Source organism: Sorghum bicolor, chromosome 4 (assembly GCF_000003195.3).
Source record: "Sorghum bicolor cultivar BTx623 chromosome 4, Sorghum_bicolor_NCBIv3, whole genome shotgun sequence".
Taxonomy (NCBI): Eukaryota; Viridiplantae; Streptophyta; class Magnoliopsida; order Poales; family Poaceae; genus Sorghum; species Sorghum bicolor.
The window spans coordinates 56,202,488-56,209,221 of record NC_012873.2 but is presented as its reverse complement, the minus strand read 5'-3'; the positions used below and the strand labels follow the sequence as shown (position 1 = coordinate 56,209,221).

The window sequence follows — 6,734 nt, the reverse complement described above, 5'->3', positions numbered from 1 at the left end:
ATATGCTCTCACACTTATTTGCACCAAAAGATTTGGTATGTATCTAAACACCAACCTGTAAAGTTTGTATTTGTAAAAAATATAGCGAAAAGATTTTGGTCATAAAAAATTTGCATTATTTAGGAATTAAACAGGCCCTAATTTAGAAAAAAAATAAAGAATCTTTTATTTATGCTACTCACTTCGTCCCCAAATAAAATGTATTTCATTTTACCTAAGTCAATTGATTTCAAATTTGATCAAATTTATAAAAAAAATAAAACTTTTGACAACCTAGGCTCAATCAGAAACATTATGAAATATATTATTATAACTTACCTTTTTTATGTGTGGAAATAGTGTTTCTTAATCAAACACGCTTACAAGGCTTAACTTGGTCTAAGTGACACGCCACGCAGTTTTATTCACAAAGAATGTTCCATGACGAATCTAGAGTTAGACCTGAGCCAAAACAAAACTATTGTCTTGCTCTCAAACACATTCGAGATCACCTTAATTAGACTCTATACAAGAAGTTATCATGGATTTAGTGCATGGCTGTCTGATTCTGAGACAAAATCTAACTCTGAGTTAAAATTAATCAGAGCTCCACACTTTGACATGTTCATAAGCAACACACCCATATTCCTCAGAATCAAACTATCACAAGAATTCAATAGCATAGCATCCTTAGAAACAATAGTATAAAGTGAGAGTAATGAATTCATTTCATGACTTAAGTGACGTGCACGACCTTAAGTAATTGGTCGTTGTAAAGGTTGTTTACAACAGCAATGTCCTCATCACGCTGCCTTTCGTTTTACTTCTGCTATCCACTAGACTAGATTTCCTTGGAAGTAGTCGTCTGTAGTGCTATGCTTGAATATGGTGGTTCTTTGACTTTTAGAATAATAACTTGCCAATAGTGTCGCCGAGCTAGTTTGCCATCGTCACTATCTTCATCAACACTGATTGCGCAATAGCTTTCTTCTCGATCAACGACAGTGACTACGCAGTTAGGCTGGGCCTACGCCTCCTTCTCTAGGACTAGGACTTTCATATTGTACCACATCATCCGCTCTGTTGCCTAATGGTATACGTACATCCTAGCATGTGGTTTAACTTATATTTTAGGCTTATAGTTTCAAACCATATTTTGAGCTTCCGGTTTCAATTCAAACCTATGAAATTTTAGTGAAGGTCCAAACCTAAACATGTCATCTGAAATCTCAATCCATGCTCCACCAAAACAAAGTAATCCGGTCTCAAAACCATTAGCAGGGCTAATAATACCTCAACACCTTTAGGGATACGAGCGGTTTTGTCTGCGAACCCATAAATAATTGTGGGTTTGTAGATAAACTCGTTTGCATCCATAACAAGCTCATCCATCAGTAGTGGCCATGATGTTGTGTGCTACATGTATCCCAGATGCGTTTTGTAATTCAAATACTAAACTTTGAGAAGAAGTTGAGCTTTGTAAAGAGACATGAATGTTGCAATTGGACTCATTTGGCTTACTGCATGCATGGTCAAAGAACTCCAAATTTAACAAAGTATTCTGAAGGTTTGCTGCTGACTTGCTAGCAACAACATATGGACGAGTCCACTGGTGTGAGCATCAATCTAGCCCCACAAGATAAGTGGTTTAAATGGTTCTTAATATTGAGAACCATGCAGCTGAGATTAATGCTTGTTTTGTCTTACCATATGTGCTTGTGTGCACATGTAATTGGTTCTATGTAATGTTTTTTTTTAAAAAAATTTGGTTTTATGTATATGTCGGTGCCCGATATCTTAACTTGCTTTTGTAAAAATGGAAAAAAAAAGGAACTTGACAGCTCCATTCTCATTACCAGCTAGGAACTAGAAGCAAACAGAATCAATCGTGCACTGCAACAGTAACATGCAATTAGGCATCATAGCCGGTTCACTTAAAACCAGTAGTGATATTTCTCGCCAAAAAAACAAAAAAAATGATATGCGAGAAGCCAGTAGATATATACCAGCGGTGATCCAACCAACCGGTTGACGACGGTATAAATTCTGTTTGGTACGGGTGAGGGCTGACAGTGGTGATGATACACCACCAACCTCGACTGTGCAATCGCCAATTGCGTCCGTGCCGTGGACCCCTACAGCCTGAGTACAATCGTAATCCGCGCGGAGGAAGCTACGGCCACACGGAGTCCGTGTCAGTGTCGTCACCTACTTGCAACCGGCCAGGGTTGGCGAACACCCACCAGCCACCAACACCCAACAAGCAATATGGAGCTCGACTCGAGTCTTGACCTAATCCTCATCTTTCTTGTTGCCACGTTGTCCACGCGTGTGGTTCGGGCTACTACATATACTAGTAGGAAACGCGCGCCCATGCGCACGATTAGAAAGGATACTGATGATTGTTGATTGGAGAAGATGCACACATTAATACTATGTATATGTTTATCTATAGAATGCCTTTGCTGATATCTATGTACATTTTGTCCATGCTCGGATATGAAATAATGTTATATACACCAGAGAGCAAAGCTATGTATATAGAGCAGTTTATGCAACAGCTATAGATATTAGGTCTATCATACACAAAGTCTTGGTGGCCATACGAAAGCACTGCAGAGTGGTAGGTAGCAATATTACATAGCATCAGCAGGATGTGTAGGCTAATTCCTGCAAAATGCAGTGCATAAAAGTACCAGATAGTGGTAGGCCTAAATATTACTAAAGGCACCGAGTCCGTGGACTATAGAATTTGTTGGGCTGTGATAGAGCCGGTAAGATAAACCAAGGTTCATGTTGAGATCAAACTCCCATCCTTGTTCATCATCGTCTGAGTTGCTGATCGATGACTCGGTGTCAGGATGATGTGGTCATGTACCTGTCAGGAATTAGGAGAAATGTGTCTATAAAGAACTACAATAAATGTATTGTTACTGTATATTATTCCATAGGTTGTTGGAATCAGACGAGTTTTGTAGAAGCCATCAAGGGTACATCTATGTTAATTGCAGAGATAATATGATTTTTTAAGAGGGGCTGTGTTAATGTGAGTGTGGGTACAAGGAGTATGGGTAAATAGAGTACGACATGTATAGGCAGAAAATATATGTTAGGTTCGTGTTTTGAGAATTACGTAAAAGCGTTTGCCATATATATATATATATATATATATATATATATATATATATATATATATATATATACTAGGAAGAGTGCCCGTGCGTTGCTACGGGATAATTAACATTTTGTATAAAAACACATGGATCGCACGATATAAAATAATAACATCGTAAAATTAAATACCAATATTAAAGTGACATTTAATCTAAAAAATAAAGTTTCTGAAACTAACTCAGTCACAAAGCGTGGCGTCACATGCTCACATAATGATAATTTTAAATTTAAACGTGTTTTGAATTTTCATGGCGTAGTTTTTATACTACATTTCTGTCCATTTTTGTACTAAATGATAATTTTTAATTTGATAGTCATTCGTATTTTCAAGCATTCATAATAGAATGACAAAAAAAGTTTATACAGGTCCATCAATTTTTCTGGCCAAATAATGTGCTTGATCTGCATAAGGGAAAGCATCTGGCTATGATCATAGTTGTTTGTTACAACAGAAAAAAAATATTATCACAATAAGTGAAGCAATGTTAAGCTCCCACTCAGCTGATACGCTCAAAAATAGAATTAAGTAATGCAAATCGAATGAAAATGTTGATGATGTGCATTGTAGCATTGGTAATCAAGCATAGAATTACATAGATTTAAAATTATCATAAAGGAGAGATAAATTGTAGTTGTTTTGTTAATTACATAAGCATAGGTATAAAATATCATAACTTTTGTATATCTTCTAAACATTAAAAATATCTGAATGCAAAGGGAGACATGCCTTGTATGGTTCAACCATAGAATTTGTGAGCTGTTGTTACACAGAGACATGTCAAGGGGGTAAGTTGTCAGTTCCTTCTTACTGATTACTGCCTGAATCTTGGTAATATTGGCAACTAACTTGAGGTCCACATTTGGTGCCCACATTTCTCGGTTCTAGGAGTTTGGAAGGCTCACATTACTGCCATTAAAAATTAGTGCCAACTGCCAAGAGTTAGCTAGAGAGTAGACATAAATCAATCTTAGCTCAGGGACAATAGAAGTTTACCTGTAAGAACAAAATTATAGGTTCTAGCTGTTTATTAGTACAAAACCATCCCTATTTACCATGAAATATTTTTATTATCAGCCAACATATATTAATATTACTATTAGCCATGATTATGAATCCAACAAATTTAGCCAAGTTCAAAAAACAGATCTGGTACATATTATAGGGGAACAAGCCTTGTTTGGTCTTTGCCTTATTGTTTTCTTTAGGTTGGTACACACACATATATGTGAGGAAGATAAGGCAGACAAGCTCTATATACAATAGCAAGGAGGTTTTCCATTAAATTATAAAACCTCCTAAAAAAGTTGCAACATCATTGTGAATAGTCTGGACATCTATTTTTCTTTAATCTACATGCTTCGCCCATGTTCTGTAGTCCTGCTAAAATAGAGTAATTTGTATAAAGATGGAGATGTAATGCAAGTAGAATTTAAGAAATCAGTGTGATAAGAAGACACGCATTCAGAGGTCCTGCAACTGCATGCACCCCAGTGAAAAATGTCAAAAAGCCATTACCTTAGTTAACCTTGTGCAATTTGCCTTGCCTGAAGCCCAGAACTCCAATATGGATCACCGATCACATCGGGCTATTCAAACAGAACATACACTCCAATCCTATATGCATTCAAGATTTAACATCGTCAGGGATCAGGAATCATGGAAGAAACACAAAAGAATAGAAACAAGATAGGTATGTGCAGAAAAGAAATTCAGCAGATCATTGTATATATTATGCTAATTATTTTCTTAACATTTAGCATGCCAGCAAAGGGAAGGTTTAGTTCAGGCTGTTGTAGAGGAGAACGTTTGTCCAAGTTAGCCAACCTTTACTGAAAAATCCTTACAAAAATACAGAACAAGAATTACTTCAAATGCATAGGAGAAAAAAAAATGAATTTGAGATCAGGCCTTTTACCACCTACAAAGGACTCTAGACTAAAGAACAATGGCCACATAACTGAAAGAATATATATGAAAATGTACTATGTGATTTTTTTATTCTAGAACCAACACCTAGAACTTAAGGGTCATAAATATCAGTGTCCATAAAATCACATTCCAAGGAGGATACATAGTCGTCACATTGGAATCTTGGTTTAGCAGACAAGTGACAACACACAAACACCATCAATCAAGAATTCTTCATATTACAATGACCATCAACTACTAATTTATTTTACAAATAAAACATAATACTGCCAAGTGCCACCAGTATTAGTTTTAAGATCTACGGAAATCATTTGGCAAATCAATTAACAGTCTAGACCATTACAATCACATAGTGCTTTCTTTATTGTGTTTCCACATCATACTACCATACATGCCGCAAATAGTAAGAGTTGCATGCATGCTGATGCGTTAAATACCCTCATGTTCCTCTAGAAGGAAATAGGTGAAGCCATTTTTTGTAGAAAGACAAAAATCAACTCTAGAAGGATTTAGTGGATTTTGGGGAAAGCACTAAATGAATGAATTCACTGAGAGCTAACACTGAAATTAGGGGGCAACATGGACAAAAAGTAACTACATTTAATTTTAGAAAACATTTATATACTGTTGATAAAGTCAAGGAGAGAAAGATTTGGTCAAGCTGATTTTTCTAAAAAAAATTGACACCTATTCTCGTAGGTAGCATTTAGTAAAATGATGATCTGTCGCAGCAAGATATACCTAATAACTTTGTTACTGCAAAGTAGCCCTCAGATCACACACATTTGAGATGTCCATCGAATAGCCCTGGCAAAATATCAAATAGATTAACCTGAATTCCAACACCAATAGTTACTTCGAGATGACATAGGCCTATCAATAAATAACCCGACCATGAAACAACAATCACATTGAACCTGGTGATGGATGTCTGCATGCATGGAAGGCCGACGAAACATATGCAAGTTTAACCATGGCTGCAGGAGAGGTATGCACATAGGCATGTGTTTTCCTACACAAGCAAAATATCAATATCAATCGTCAATGCTCATCGAAAAAGAATGCAACAAAAGTCTAGCAGCAAACTAAACTCTATGAGATGTGAGGCAAACAATAAACTATGACTATAGTGGCGCCCAACCGGATCGAGAATTGAGTTCAGATCAAGATTCAAGATTGAGACACATACCTAGCTGGTGGCAAGGTGCTCGGGATTATAAACTGTGGGCACAGTGAGGCTATCCTATAATTCCAGAGATTGGCAAGGGCGGCCCAACTGTTGGCAGGAGACAGAGGCTCTGGAGATTAGCAAGTGTTCCTCTACACACAAGAAACAAAGGACGACGTCTCCGTAAAACTCGACCTCGGCGAACACGGAGTGCCTGAGGTCAGCAGGGCGAAGGCCAGGCGCGCACCTGCGTTGATGCTGGAGCGACACCCGTTGGTGGTAAAGTATGCTTGAAACCACATCAAACAAACCAAATCAAAACCGATGGAAAAGAAATCCAAACCACAGTGTCATGTTTCTCGGAACCCTAGAAAAGGGGAACCTTCTAAAATCCCAAATTAAAGGTTAGATCAAATGGTTTGATGACAAAGATATCTTGTCACATATCCTACCAGCAAAGCCCATCAATAAATTCGCCCCAAT

The 6,734-nt window shown here is 37.2% G+C and overlaps 1 long non-coding RNA gene across 1 annotated transcript; it reads right to left on the bottom strand.

Annotated features, from left to right (window-relative positions):
* On the bottom strand, positions 3,743-6,389 carry LOC110434676. The gene is made up of 4 exons (XR_002452296.1): positions 6,273-6,389; positions 5,825-6,095; positions 4,670-4,768; positions 3,743-4,060 (listed from the first exon to the last, which is right to left on the bottom strand). It is a non-coding gene; the product is annotated as an uncharacterized LOC110434676 (long non-coding RNA).